We start from the raw sequence: 16,020 nt of genomic DNA on the forward strand, positions 1-16,020 counted from the left end.
TAGGAGGGGTGCGTCACTTGAGTGGGTTGAGTCACTGATGTGATCTTCCTGTCTGGGTTGGCGCCCCCCCTTGGGTTGTGCCGTGGCGGAGATCTTTGTGGGCTATACTCAGCCTTGTCTCAGGATGGTAAGTTGGTGGTTGAAGATATCCCTCTAGTGGTGTGGGGGCTGTGCTTTGGCAAAGTGAGTGGGGTTATATCCTTCCTGTTTGGCCCTGTCCGGGGGTATCATCGGATGGGGCCACAGTGTCTCCTGACCCCTCCTGTCTCAGCCTCCAGGATTTATGCTGAAGTAGTTTGTTTCAGGGGGCTATTGTCAGTTTGTTATATCTGGAGTACTTCTCCTGTCTTATCCGGTGTCCTGTGTGAATGTATGTATGCTCTCTCTAATTCTCTCTCTCTCTTTCTCTCTTTCTTTCTCTCTCTCGGAGGACCTGAGTGCTAGGACCATGCCTCAGGACTACCTGGCATGATGACTCCTTGTGCTACTCCAGTTTCAACTGTTCTGCCTGAGGCTATGGAATCCTGACCTGTTCACCGGACGTGCTACCTGTCCCAGACCTGCTGTTTTCAACACTCTAGGACCTGATGGTCGTTAGTGAGTTTGGTAACTGGATATTAGGACCTGATGGTCGTTAGTGAGTTGGGTACCAGGACATTAGGACCTGATGGTCATTAGTGAGTTGGGTACCAGGACATTAGGACCTGATGGTCATTAGTGTGTTGGGTACCAGGACATTTGTACCTGATGGAGGGACAATAGAGCCCTGAGTACCAGGACATTAGGACCTGATGGAGGGACAATAGAGCCCTGAGTACCAGGACATTAGGACCTGATGGAGGGACAATCAGAGCCTGGTACCAGGACATTAGGACCTGATGGAGGGACTAGAGCCCTGAACCAGGACATTAGGACCTGATGGTCGTTAGTGAGTTGGGTACCAGGACATTTGTACCTGATGGAGGGACTGTGTACAAATGTGATTGATCTCACTTTGTATTCGTTGTTTGTTTTCAGCTGGGTTTGAACAAACATCATAACACTGAGGGTGTGGTTAAGAGATAGTTTAAGAGTCACTTTTTGACTTTGGTTTGTCATTTTGTGGGTCTTGTAGGTGGATACATTTTTTTGAAAAGCATGATTGACGCTCGTAAATGGCAGGCGAAAAACGAGTCCAGCAAGTTAGAAAAAATTCCAAGTGTAATTTTCCGCCATCGTACAAAACCCCCTCTGCCCAGGAGTTGCTCATCTTTAGTTCTCAGAAAGAGAGGAGAAGTTGTTTGTGCATATTTTCTCATCTGAGTAGTCTACAGGTCCTAGCAGACACAACGTCTCTGATATTCTCAGGTAAGAAGCAGCTTCGGTGAATTTGATTGTCATGATTGCTTGTTCAAATTGTATATACATTTTTCTTCCTATTTCAAGACCTTAGTAGTCTTAGACCTAACTATGCAACTGAAAGCTACATCTGTTATTAATGGGATGCTATAGGTATAAACCCATAGATGTAGGCTAACTGTTGCCATCTGTTATTAATGGGATGCTATAGGTATAAACCCATAGATGTAGGCTAACTGTTGCCATCTGTTATTAATGGGATGCTATAGGTATAAACCCATAGATGTAGGTTAACTGTTGCCATCTGATATTAATGGGATGCTATAGGTATAAACCCATAGATGTAGGTTAACTGTTGCCATCTGTTATTAATGGGATGCTATATGTATAAACCCATAGATGTAGGTTAACTGTTGCCATCTGTTATTAATGGGATGCTATAGGTATAAACCCATAGATGTAGGTTAACTGTTGCCATCTGATATTAACCCATAGATGTAGGATGCTATAGGTATAAACCCATAGATGTAGGTTAACTGTTGCCATCTGTTATTAACGGGATGCTATAGGTATAAACCCATAGATGTAGGTTAACTGTTGCCATCTGTTATTAATGGGATGCTATAGATATAAACCCATAGATGTAGGTTAACTGTTGCCATCTGTTATTAATGGGATGCTATAGATATAAACCCATAGATGTAGGTTAACTGTTGCCATCTGTTATTAATGGGATGCTATAGCTGTAAACTCATAGATGTAGGTGATTGCTTGACGGGATATTTTTTATAGCGGTGCAGAATTGTTGATGTAGCTTCACCGGGGCCAATCAGATTCACAATTTAGAGAGGGAGAGAGACATATGGAGAGAGAGAGAGATGGAGAGAGAGGGAGAGAGAGGGAGAGAAGGAGAGAGCGAGATGGAGAGATAGAAAGAAAGAAAGAGAGAGAGAGATGGAGATGAAAGGGAGGTGTGGTCGGCCCAGGAGAAAGAAACGGGTTGGACTCACTTCCACTTAACATTGTTAAGATAATTACACATTACCACACTGAATAAATGACTTTAAGATAACTACCACACTGAATCAATGAGTTTTGAGGCTGGTTAGGATTTACACATTTAAAGGCTTTCTCTACACCTTCAGTGGGTGGGTCGTCCTTCACAAGCTGACAAGAACTGTTGGCTAGTCTGGTAATTACAAGGCTGGAAAGGGGGATAACTTTTGTTGAAGGAATTGTGTGAACTTTTGCACTAGATAGGGCCACCGTTGTTTTGGTCAAAGTAACTACCTTTGGGGAACGTCCAGTCAGTCTTTGATAGTTTGATAATGTTGTAAAAAAATAAAAATGCTTGATTACTGGTAACCTTAGCAACACTTATTTTTTCTTCTGGGCTCCTGAGTGACGCGGTGGTCTAAGGCACTACATCTCAGCAGCTTGAGGCGTCACTACAGACACCCTGGTTCGAATCCAGGCTGTATGACAACCGGCCGTGATTGGGAGTCCCACCGGGCGGCGAACAAGGCCCAGGGTCGTCCCGGTTTGGCTGGTGTAGGCCGTCGTTGTAAATATGAATGAATTCTTAACTGATTTACCAAGTTAAATAAAAGTTACATTAAAATAAACTGTATATATGCACTATACTGTATATGGGGAATAGGGTGCCTAAGCAGTGTACTATACTGTATATAGGGAATAGGGTGCCTAAGTAGTGCACTATACTGTATATAGTGAATAGGGTGCCTAAGCAGTGTACTATACTTTATATAGGGAATAGGGTGCCTAAGTAGTGCACTATACTGTATATAGGGAATAGGGTGCCTAAGTAGTGCACTATACTGTATATAGGGAATAGGGTGCCTAAGTAGTGCACTGTATATAGGGAATAGGGTGCCTAAGTAGTGTACTGTATATATGGAATAGGGTGCCTAAGTAGTGCACTATACTGTATATGGGGAATAGGGTGCCTAAGTAGTGCACTATACTGTATATAGGGAATAGGGTGCCTAAGCAGTGTACTATACTGTATATAGGGAATAGGGTGCCTAAGCAGTGTACTATACTGTATATAGGGAATAGGGTGCCTAAGCAGTGTACTATAATGTATATAGGGAATAGGGTGCCTAAGCAGTGCACTATACTGTATATAGGGAATAGGGTGCTTAAGTAGTGCACTATACTGTATATAGGGAATAGGGTGCCTAAGTAGTGCACTATACTGTGTATAGGGAATAGGGTGCCTAAGTAGTGCACTATACTGTATATAGGGAATAGGGTGCCTAAGTAGTGCACTATAATGTATATAGGGAATAGGGTGCCTAAGTAGTGCACTATACTGTATATAGGGAATAGGGTGCCTAAGTAGTGCACTATACTGTATATAGGGAATAGGGTGCCTAAGTAGTGCACTATACTGTATATAGGGAATAGGGTGCCTAAGTAGTGCACTATACTTTATATAGGGAATAGGGTGCCTCAGTAGTGTACTGTATATATGGAATAGGGTGCCTAAGTAGTGCACTATACTGTATATGGGGAATAGGGTGCCTAAGCAGTGCACTATACTGTATGTAGGGAATAGGGTACCTAAGTAGTGCACTATACTGTATATGGGGAATAGGGAATAGGGTGCCTAAGCAGTGTACTATACTGTATATAGGGAATAGGGTGCCTAAGTAGTGTACTATACTGTATATATGGAATAGGGTGCCTAAGTAGTGCACTATACTGTATATGGGGAATAGGGTACCTAAGCAGTGCACTATACTGTATATATGGAATAGGGTGCCTAAGTAGTGCACTATACTGTATATAGGGGGGAATACTGTATATAGGGAATAGGGTACCTAAGCAGTGCACTATACTGTATATAGGGAATAGGGTACCTAAGCAGTGCACTATACTGTATATAGGGAATAGGGTACCTAAGCAGTGCACTATACTGTATATAGGGAATAGGGTACCTAAGCAGTGCACTATACTGTATATAGGGAATAGGGTACCTAAGCAGTGCACTATACTGTATATAGGGAATAGGGTACCTAAGCAGTGCACTATACTGTATATAGGGAATAGGGTACCTAAGCAGTGCACTATACTGTATATAGGGAATAGGGTACCTAAGCAGTGCACTATACTGTATATGGGGAATAGGGAATAGGGTGCCTAAGTAGTGCACTATACTGTATATGGGGAATAGGGAATAGGGTGCCTAAGCAGTGCACTATACTGTATATGGGGAATAGGGAATAGGGTGCCTAAGTAGTGCACTATACTGTATATGGGGAATAGGGAATAGGGTACCTAAGCAGTGCACTATACTGTATATGGGGAATAGGGAATAGGGTGCCTAAGTAGTGCACTATACTGTATATGGGGAATAGGGAATAGGGTGCCTAAGCAGTGCACTATACTGTATATGGGGAATAGGGAATAGGGTGCCTAAGCAGTGCACTATACTGTATATGGGGAATAGGGTGCCTAAGCAGTGTACTATACTGTATATAGGGAATAGGGTGCCTAAGTAGTGCACTATACTGTATATAGGGAAGAGGGTGCCTAAGTAGTGCACTATACTGTATATAGGGAATAGGGTGCCTAAGTAGTGCACTATACTGTATATAGGGAATAGGGTGCCTAAGCAGTGCACTATACTTTATATAGGGAATAGGGTGCCTAAGTAGTGCACTATACTGTATATAGGGAATAGGGTGCCTAAGTAGTGCACTATACTGTATATAGGGAATAGGGTGCCTAAGCAGTGCACTATACTTTATATAGGGAATAGGGTGCCTAAGTAGTGCACTATACTGTATATAGGGAATAGGGTGCCTAAGTAGTGCACTATACTGTATTTGGGGAATAGGGTGCCTAAGTAGTGCACTATACTGTATATAGGGAATAGGGTGCCTAAGTAGTGCACTGTATATATGGAATATGGTGCCTAAGTAGTGTACTGTATATATGGAATAGGGTGCCTAAGTAGTGCACTTAGGCTAGTGCGCACAAACACGTAACACACAAATAATTTCACGCAAAGATATGATGATAATGATAATAATATATCCTAATAAAGATGATAATGATAATAATAATGATGGTAATGATAATAATATATCCTAATAAAGATGATAATGATAATAATAATGATGATAATAATATATCCTAATAAAGATGATAATGATAATAATAATGATGATAATGCTAATAATATATCCTAATAAAGATGATAAAGATAATAATAATGATGATAATGATAATAATATACCCTGATAATGATAATAATAATGATGATAATGATAATAATATATCCCAATAAAGATGATAATGATAATAACAATGATGATAATGATAATAATATATCCTAATAAAGATGATAATGATAATAATGATGATAATGATACAAATGGAGATGATAATAATTTGAATAATGATAACAATAATGGTAATAATAATGATCATGGCGATAATGATAATAACAGCGATAACGATAATGATGACAATAACAATAATGATAACAATGATAATGGGGTTAATGATAATAACAATAATAACAATGATAATAATTATAACGATAATGATCATGATAACGATGATGATAATGATAATTTTGAATATGAACATGAATGAACATCATATGATTTTGTAATATGGACTAATATCTAATTAATGTTGGTCAATGACATCATCCTTCAACAGCGGTTAATGGAAGATTTAATGGGGTTCATGTGTGATTGATGTTGTGTGGTTTACCTCTACAGAGACCTAAAAGGACATGGATATGAAGCCTCTGATGATTCTCCTCCTGCTAGCAGGTAATACACTGTGTTTGTGTGTGTTCCTTAGTGGTTAACCTTTCATTAGATTAAAAACGTTATATATCTCATGAGTGGATGGACAGCCACATTCTAAAACTGTAGCTAGAAAAAGGGTTATGTCTTTATCAGCTGATAGATGTTAATTTCATACCCCCGTTGTTGAAGTACATTTCCTGTACAGCAGGAAATGCAGACTTGTGTATTAAAGGTTGAGAACATTTCCGATTTTAAAATGTCAGACTTAATGTTGTCAACACCAATACTCCTGCCACAGCTGTCACCACCACCGCCCCTGCAGCAGCTCAAACCACCACCGCCCCTGCAGCAGCTGTCACCACCACTTCCCCTGGAGCAGCTGTCACCACCACCGCCCCTGCAGCACCTCTCACCACCACTGCCCCTGCAGCACCTCTCACTACCACCGCCCCTGCAGCAGCTGGTACCACCACCGCCCCTGCAGCACCTCTCACCACCACCGCCCCTGCAGCACCTCTCACCACCACTGCCCCTGCAGCACCTCTCACCACTACCGCCCCTGCAGCACCTCTCACCACTACCGCCCCTGCAGCAGCTGGTACCACCACCACCCCTGCAGCAGCTGTCACCACCACCGCCCCCCAGCACCTCTCACCACCACCGCCCCTGCAGCACCTCTCACCACCACTACTGCCCCTGCAGCACCTCTCACCACCACCGCCCCTGCAGCACCTCTCACCACCACCGCCCCTGCAGCACCTCTCACCCACCGCCCCTGCAGCACCTGTCACCACCACCTGTCACCACCCTGCAGCACCTCTCACTACCACCGCCCCTGCAGCAGCTGTCACCACCACCGCCCCTGCAGCAGCTGGTACCACCACCGCCCCTGCAGCACCTCTCACCACCACCGCCCCTGCAGCAGCTGTCACCACCACCGCCCCTGCAGCAGCTGGTACCACCACCGCCCCTGCAGCAGCTGGTACCACCACCGCCCCTGCAGCAGCTGTCACCACCACAACTCATGCAGCACCTCTCACCACTACCGCCCCTGCAGCATCTGTCACAACCACCACTCATGCAGCACCTCTCACCACTACCGCCCCTGCAGCTGCTGTCACCACCACCACTCATGCAGCACCTCTCACCACTACCGCCCCTGCAGCAGCTGTCACCACCACCACTCATGCAGCACCTCTCACCACCACTGCCCCTGCAGCACCTCTCACCACCACCGCCCCTGCAGCACCTCTCACCACCACCGCCCCTGCAGCAGCTGTCACCACCACCGCCCCTGCAGCACCTCTCACTACTACCGCCCCTGCAGCACCTCTCACTACTACCGCCCCTGCAGCAGCTGTCACCACCACCGCCCCTGCAGCAGCTGTCACCACCACCGTCCCTGCAGCAGCTGGTACCACCACCGCCCCTGCAGCACCTCTCACCACCACCGCCCCTGCAGCAGCTGTCACCACCACCGCCCCTGCAGCAGCTGTCACCACCACCACTCATGCAGCACCTCTCACCACCACCGCCCCTGCAGCACCTCTCACCACTACCGCCCCTGCAGCAGCTGTCACCACCACCACTCATGCAGCACCTCTCACCACCACTGCCCCTGCAGCACCTCTCACCACTACCGTCCCTGCAGCAGCTTTCACCACCACCCCCCCTGCAGCAGCTGTCACCACCACCACTTCTGCAGCACCTCTCACCAACACCGCCCCTGCAGCACCTCTCACAACTACCGCCCCTGCAGCAGCTGTCACCACCACCACTCATGCAGCACCTCTCACCACCACCGCCCCTGCAGCACCTCTCACCACTACCGCCCCTGCAGCAGCTGTCACCACCACCGCCCCTGCAGCACCTCTCACTACCACCGCCGTTGCAGCACCTCTCACCACTACCGCCCCTGCAGCAGCTGTCACCAACACCGCCCCTGCAGCACCTCTCACCACTACCGCCCCTGCAGCACCTCTCACCACCACTGCCCCTGCAGCACCTCTCACCACCACCGCCCCTGCAGCACCTCTCACCACCACCGCCCCTGCAGCAGCTGTCACCACCACCGCCCCTGCAGCACCTCTCACTACTACCGCCCCTGCAGCACCTCTCACTACTACCGCCCCTGCAGCAGCTGTCACCACCACCGCCCCTGCAGCAGCTGTCACCACCACCGTCCCTGCAGCAGCTGGTCACCACCACCGCCCCTGCAGCACCTCTCACCACCACCGCCCCTGCAGCAGCTGTCACCACCACCGCCCCTGCAGCAGCTGTCACCACCACCACTCATGCAGCACCTCTCACCACCACCGCCCCTGCAGCACCTCTCACCACTACCGCCCCTGCAGCAGCTGTCACCACCACCACTCATGCAGCACCTCTCACCACCACTGCCCCTGCAGCACCTCTCACCACCACCGCCCCTGCAGCACCTCTCACCACCACCGCCCCTGCAGCAGCTGTCACCACCACCACCCTGCAGCACCTCTCACCAACTACCGCCCCTGCAGCACCTCTCACTACTACCGCCCCTGCAGCAGCTGTCACCACCACCGCCCCTGCAGCAGCTGTCACCACCACCGCCCCTGCAGCAGCTGGTCACCACCACCGCCCCTGCAGCACCTCTCACCACCACCGCCCCTGCAGCAGCTGTCACCACCACCGCCCCTGCAGCAGTCACCACCACCGCCCCTGCAGTCACCACCACCACTCACCACACCGCCCCTGCAGCACCTCTCACCACCACCGCCCCTGCAGCACCTCTCACCACACCGCCCCTGCAGCCTGCAGCAGCTGTCACCACCACCGCCCCTGCAGCACCTCTCACCACCACTGCCCCTGCAGCACCTCTCACCACTACCGCCCCTGCAGCCTGCAGCAGCCCCTCACCACCACCGCCCCTGCAGCAGCTGTCACCACCACCACCCCTGCAGCACCTCTCACCACCACCGCCCCTGCAGCAGCTGTCACCACCACCAGCACCCCCTGCAGCACCTCTCACCACCACCGCCCCTGCAGCACCTCTCACCACCACCGCCCCTGCAGCACCTGTCACCACCACCGCCCCTGCAGCAGCTGTCACCACCGCCCCCAGCCTGTCACCACCACCCCTGCAGCAGCTGGTCACCACCACCGCCCCTGCAGCACCTCTCACCACCACCGCCCCTGCAGCAGCTGTCACCACCACCGCCCCTGCAGCAGCTGTCACCACCACCACTCCTGCAGCACCTCTCACCACCACCGCCCCTGCAGCACCTCTCACCACTACCGCCCCTGCAGCAGCTGTCACCACCACCACTCATGCAGCACCTCTCACCACCACTGCCCCTGCAGCACCTGTCACCACCACCGCCCCTGCAGCAGCTTTCACCACCACCCCCTGCAGCAGCTGTCACCACCACCGCCCTGCAGCACCTCTCACCAACACCGCCCCTGCAGCACCTCTCACCACTACCGCCCCTGCAGCAGCTGTCACCACCACCACTCATGCAGCACCTCTCACCACCACCCCTGCAGCCACCGCCCCTGCAGCACCTGTCACCACACCGCCCCTGCAGCACCTGTCACCACCACCGCCCCTGCAGCACCTCTCACCACCACCGCCCCTGCAGCACCTCTCACCACCACCGCCCCTGCAGCAGCTGTCACCACCACCGCCCCTGCAGCACCTCTCACCACCACCGCCCCTGCAGCACCTCTCACCACCACCGCCCCTGCAGCACCTCTCACCACCACCGCCCCTGCAGCACCTCTCACCACCACGCCCTGCAGCACTGTCACCACCGCCCCTGCAGCACCTGTCACCACCACCGCCCCTGCAGCACCTCTCACCACTACCGCCCCTGCAGCACCTCTCACTACTACCGCCCCTGCAGCAGCTGTCACCACCACCGCCCCTGCAGCAGCTGTCACCACCACCGTCCCTGCAGCAGCTGGTACCACCACCGCCCCTGCAGCACCTCTCACCACCACCGCCCCTGCAGCAGCTGTCACCACCACCGCCCCTGCAGCAGCTGTCACCACCACCACTCATGCAGCACCTCTCACCACCACCGCCCCTGCAGCACCTCTCACCACTACCGCCCCTGCAGCAGCTGTCACCACCACCACTCATGCAGCACCTCACTCACCACCACTGCCCCTGCAGCACCTCTCACCACTACCGTCCCTGCAGCAGCTTTCACCACCACCCCCTGCAGCAGCTGTCACCACCACCACTTCTGCAGCACCTCTCACCAACACCGCCCCTGCAGCACCTCTCACAACTACCGCCCCTGCAGCAGCTGTCACCACCACCACTCATGCAGCACCTCTCACCACCACCGCCCCTGCAGCACCTCTCACCACTACCGCCCCTGCAGCAGCTGTCACCACCACCGCCCCTGCAGCACCTCTCACTACCACCGCCGTTGCAGCACCTCTCACCACTACCGCCCCTGCAGCAGCTGTCACCAACACCGCCCCTGCAGCACCTCTCACCACTACCGCCCCTGCAGCAGCTGTCACCACCACCGCCCCTGCAGCACCTCTCACCACCACCACTCATGCAGCACCTCTCACCACCACCGCCCCTGCAGCACCTCTCACCACTACCGCCCCTGCCCTGCAGCACCTCTCACCACTACCGCCCCTGCAGCACCTCTCACCACCACCGCCCCTGCAGCAGCTGTCACCACCACCACCCCTGCAGCAGCTGTCACCACCACCGCCCCTGCAGCACCTCTCACCACCACCGCCCCTGCAGCACCTCTCACCACCACCGCCCCTGCAGCACCTCTCACCACCACCGCCCCTGCAGCACCTCTCACCACCACCGCCCCTGCAGCAGCTGTCACCACCACCACTCCTGCAGCACCTGTCACCACCACCGCCCCTGCAGCACCTCTCACCACCACCGCCCCTGCAGCACCTCTCACCACCACCGCCGTTGCAGCAGCTGTCACCACCACCGCCCCTGCAGCAGCTGTCACCACCACCGCCCCTGCAGCACCTCTCACCACCACCGCCCCTGCAGCAGCTGGTCACCACCACCGCCCCTGCAGCAGCTGTCACCACCACAACTCATGCAGCACCTCTCACCACCACCGCCCCTGCAGCATCTGTCACCACCACCACTCATGCAGCACCTCTCACCACTACCGCCCCTGCAGCTGCTGTCACCACCACTCCTGCAGCACCTCTCACCACTACCGCCCCTGCAGCAGCTGTCACCACCACCACTCATGCAGCACCTCTCACCACTACCACCCCTGCAGCACCTCTCACCGCCACCACCCCTGCAGCAGCTGTCACCACCACCGCCCCTGCAGCAGCTGTCACCACCACCACTCATGCAGCACCTCTCACCACCACCGCCCCTGCAGCACCTCTCACCACTACCGCCCCTGCAGCAGCTGTCACCACCACCACCCATGCAGCACCTCTCACCACCACTGCCCCTGCAGCACCTCTCACCACTACCGCCCCTGCAGCAGCTGTCACCACCACCACCCCTGCAGCAGCTGTCACCACCACACCGCTCCTGCAGCACCTCTCACCACTACCGTCCCTGCAGCAGCTGTCACCACCACCACTTCTGCAGCACCTCTCACCAACACCGCCCCTGCAGCACCTCTCACAACTACCGCCCCTGCAGCAGCTGTCACCACCACCACTCATGCAGCACCTCTCACCACCACCGCCCCTGCAGCACCTCTCACCACTACCGCCCCTGCAGCAGCTGTCACCACCACCACTCATGCAGCACCTCTCACTACTACCGCCCCTGCAGCACCTCTCACCACCACCACTCACGCAGCACCTCTCACCACCACCGCCCCTACAGCACCTCTCACCACTACCGCCCCTGCAGCAGCTGTCACCACCACCGCCCCTGCAGCAGCTGTCACCACCACCACCCCCTGCAGCAGCTGGTACCACCACCGCCCCTGCAGCACCTCTCACCACCACCGCCCCTGCAGCAGCTGTCACCACCACCGCCCCTGCAGCAGCTGTCACCACCACCACTCATGCAGCACCTCTCACCACCACCGCCCCTGCAGCACCTCTCACCACTACCGCCCCTGCAGCAGCTGTCACCACCACCACTCATGCAGCACCTCTCACCACTACCGCCCCTGCAGCAGCTGTCACCACCACTTCTGCAGCACCTCTCACCACTACCGCCCCTGCAGCAGCTGTCACCACCACCGCCCCTGCAGCAGCTGTCACCACTACCCCCTGCAGCAGCTGTCACCACTACCCCCTGCAGCAGCTGTCACCACCACCACTCATGCAGCACCTCTCACCACCACCGCCCCTGCAGCAGCTGTCACCACCACCCCCCTGCAGCAGCTGTCACCACCACCCCTCACGCAGCACCTCTCACCACCACCGCCCCTGCAGCACCTCTCACCACTACCGCCCCTGCAGCAGCTGTCACCACCACCACTCATGCAGCACCTCTCACCACCACCGCCCCTGCAGCAGCTGTCACCACCACCGCTCCTGCAGCAGCTGTCACCACCACCCCCCTGCAGCAGCTGTCACCACCACCCCCTGCAGCAGCTGTCACCACCACCGCCCCTGCAGCAGCTGTCACCACCACCCCCCTGCAGCAGCTGTCACCACCACCACTCATGCAGCACCTCTCACTACTACCGCCCCTGCAGCAGCTGTCACCACCACTTCTGCAGCACCTCTCACCACTACCGCCCCTGCAGCAGCTGTCACCACCACCCTCCCTGCAGCAGCTGTCACCACCACCACTCACGCAGCACCTCTCACCACCACCGCCCCTGCAGCACCTCTCACCACTACCGCCCCTGCAGCAGCTGTCACCACCACCACTCATGCAGCACCTCTCACCACCACCACTCCTGCAGCACCTCTCACCACTACCGCCCCTGCAGCAGCTGTCACCACCACTGCCCCTGCAGCAGCTTTCACCACCACCCCCTGCAGCAGCTGTCACCACCACCACTCATGCAGCACCTCTCACCACCACCGCCCCTGCAGCACCTCTCACCACTACCGCCCCTGCAGCAGCTGTCACCACCACCACTCATGCAGCACCTCTCACCACCACCGCCCCTGCAGCACCTCTCACCACTACCGCCCCTGCAGCAGCTGTCACCACCACCACTCATGCAGCACCTCTCACTACTACCGCCCCTGCAGCAGCTGTCACCACCACTTCTGCAGCACTTCTCACCACTACCGCCCCTGCAGCAGCTGTCACCACCACCCCCTGCAGCAGCTGTCACCACCACCACTCATGCAGCACCTCTCACTACTACCGCCCCTGCAGCAGCTGTCACCACCACTTCTGCAGCAACTCTCACCACTACCGCCCCTACAGCAGCTGTCACCACCACCGCCCCTGCAGCACCTCTCACCACTACCGCCCCTGCAGCAGCTGTCACCACCACCACTCATGCAGCACTTCTCACCACCACCGCCCCTGCAGCACCTCTCACCACTACCGCCCCTGCAGCAGCTGTCACCACCACCACTCATGCAGCACCTCTCACCACTACCCCCTGCAGCAGCTGTCACCACCACTTCTGCAGCACCTCTCACCACTACCGCCCCTGCAGCAGCTGTCACCACCACCGCCCCTGCAGCAGCTGTCACCATTACCCCCCTGCAGCAGCTGTCACCACTACCCCCTGCAGCAGCTGTCACCACCACCACTCATGCAGCACCTCTCACCACCACCACTTCTGCAGCACCTCTCACCACCACCACTTCTGCAGCACCTCTCACCACTACCGCCCCTGCAGCAGCTGTCACCACCACCGCCCCTGCAGCAGCTGTCACCACCACCGCTCCTGCAGCAGCTGTCACCAGCACCCCCTGCAGCAGCTGTCACCACCACCACTCCTGCAGCACCTCTCACCACCACCGCCCCTGCAGCAGCTGTCACCACCACCACCCCTGCAGCAGCTGTCACCACCACCACTCATGCAGCACCTCTCACCACTACCGCCCCTGCAGCAGCTGTCACCACCACTTTGCAGCACCTCTCACCACTACCGCCCCTGCAGCAGCTGTCACCACCACCACTCCTGCAGCACCTCTCACCACCACCGCCCCTGCAGCACCTCTCACCACTACCGCCCCTGCAGCAGCTGTCACCACCACCACTCATGCAGCACCTCTCACTACTACCGCCCCTGCAGCACCTCTCACCACCACTTCTGCAGCACCTCTCACCACTACCGCCCCTGCAGCAGCTGTCACCACCACCACTCATGCAGCACCTCTCACTACTACCGCCCCTGCAGCACCTCTCACCACCACCGCCCCTGCAGCAGCTGTCACCACCACTGCCCCTGCAGCACCTCTCACCACTACCCCCTGCAGCAGCTGTCACCACCACCACTCATGCAGCACCTCTCACTACTACCGCCCCTGCAGCACCTCTCACCACCACTTCTGCAGCACCTCTCACCACTACCGCCCCTGCAGCAGCTGTCACCACCACCCTCCCTGCAGCAGCTGTCACCACCACCACTCATGCAGCACCTCTCACCACCACCGCCCCTGCAGCACCTCTCACCACCACCACTCATGCAGCACCTCTCACCACTACCGCCCCTGCAGCAGCTGTCACCACCACCACCCCTGCAGCAGCTGTCACCACCACCACCCCTGCAGCCGCTGTCACCACCACCACTCCTCCAGCAGCTGTCACTACCACCACTCCTGCAGCAGCTGTCACCACCACCACTCCTGCAGCAGCTGTCACCACCACCACTCCAGTAGCAGCAGTCACCACCACCACTCCTGCAGCAGCTGTTACCACCACCACTCCTCCAGCAGCTGGTACCACCACCACTCCAGCAGCTGTCACCACCACCAGTCCTCCAGCAGCTGGTACCACCACCACTCCTCCAGCAGCTGGTACCACCACCACTCCTCCAGCAGCTGGTACCACCACCACTCCTCCAGCAGCTGGTACCACCACCACTCCTGCAGCAGCTGGTACCACCACCACTCCTCCAGCAGCTGTCACCACCACCACTCCTGCAGCAGCTGTCACCACCACCACTCCTGCAGCAGCTGTCACCACCACCACTCCTGCAGCAGCTGTCACCACCACCACTCCTGCAGCAGCTGTCACCACCACCACTCCTGCAGCAGCTGTCACCACCACCACTCCTGCAGCAGCTGTCACCACCACCACTCCTGCAGCAGCTGTCACTACCACCACTCCTGCAGCAGCTGTCACCACCACCACTCCTGCAGCAGCTGTCACTACCACCACTCCTGCAGGAGCTGTCACCACCACCACTCCTGCAGCAGCTGTCACTACCACCACTCCTGCAGCAGCTGTCACTAACACCAGTCCTGCAGCAGCTGTCACTACCACCACTCCTGCAGCAGCTGTCACCACCACCACTCCTGCAGCAGCTGTCACCACCACCACTCCTGCAGCAGCTGTCACCACCACCACTCCTGCAGCAGCTGTCACCACCACCACTCCTGCAGCAGCTGTCACCACCACCACTCCTGCAGCAGCTGTCACCACCACCACTCCTGCAGCAGCTGTCACCACCACCACTCCTGCAGCAGCTGTCACCACCACTCCTCCAGCAGCTGGTACCACCACCACTCCTGCAGCAGCTGGTACCACCACCACTCCTCCAGCAGCTGTCACCACCACCACTCCTGCAGCAGCTGTCACTCCTGCAGCAGCTGTCACCACCACCACTCCTGCAGCAGCTGTCACCACCACCACTCCTGCAGCAGCTGTCACCACCACCACTCCTGCAGCAGCTGTCACCACCACCACTCCTGCAGCAGCTGTCACCACCACCACTCCTGCAGCAGCTGTCACCACCACCACTCCTGCAGCAGCTGTCACTACCACCACTCCTGCAGCAGCTGTCACTACCAC

General features: G+C 55.5%; 1 long non-coding RNA gene across 1 annotated transcript; it reads left to right on the forward strand.

The window, feature by feature from the left end:
* Positions 1-1,215: 1,215 nt before the first annotated feature.
* On the forward strand, positions 1,216-6,488 carry LOC121844815. The gene is made up of 3 exons (XR_006082201.1): positions 1,216-1,347; positions 6,099-6,152; positions 6,430-6,488. It is a non-coding gene; the product is annotated as an uncharacterized LOC121844815 (long non-coding RNA).
* Positions 6,489-16,020: the final 9,532 nt, after the last annotated feature.

This window comes from Oncorhynchus tshawytscha, unplaced genomic scaffold (genome assembly GCF_018296145.1).
Source record: "Oncorhynchus tshawytscha isolate Ot180627B unplaced genomic scaffold, Otsh_v2.0 Un_contig_3890_pilon_pilon, whole genome shotgun sequence".
Lineage (NCBI taxonomy): Eukaryota > Metazoa > Chordata > Actinopteri > Salmoniformes > Salmonidae > Oncorhynchus > Oncorhynchus tshawytscha.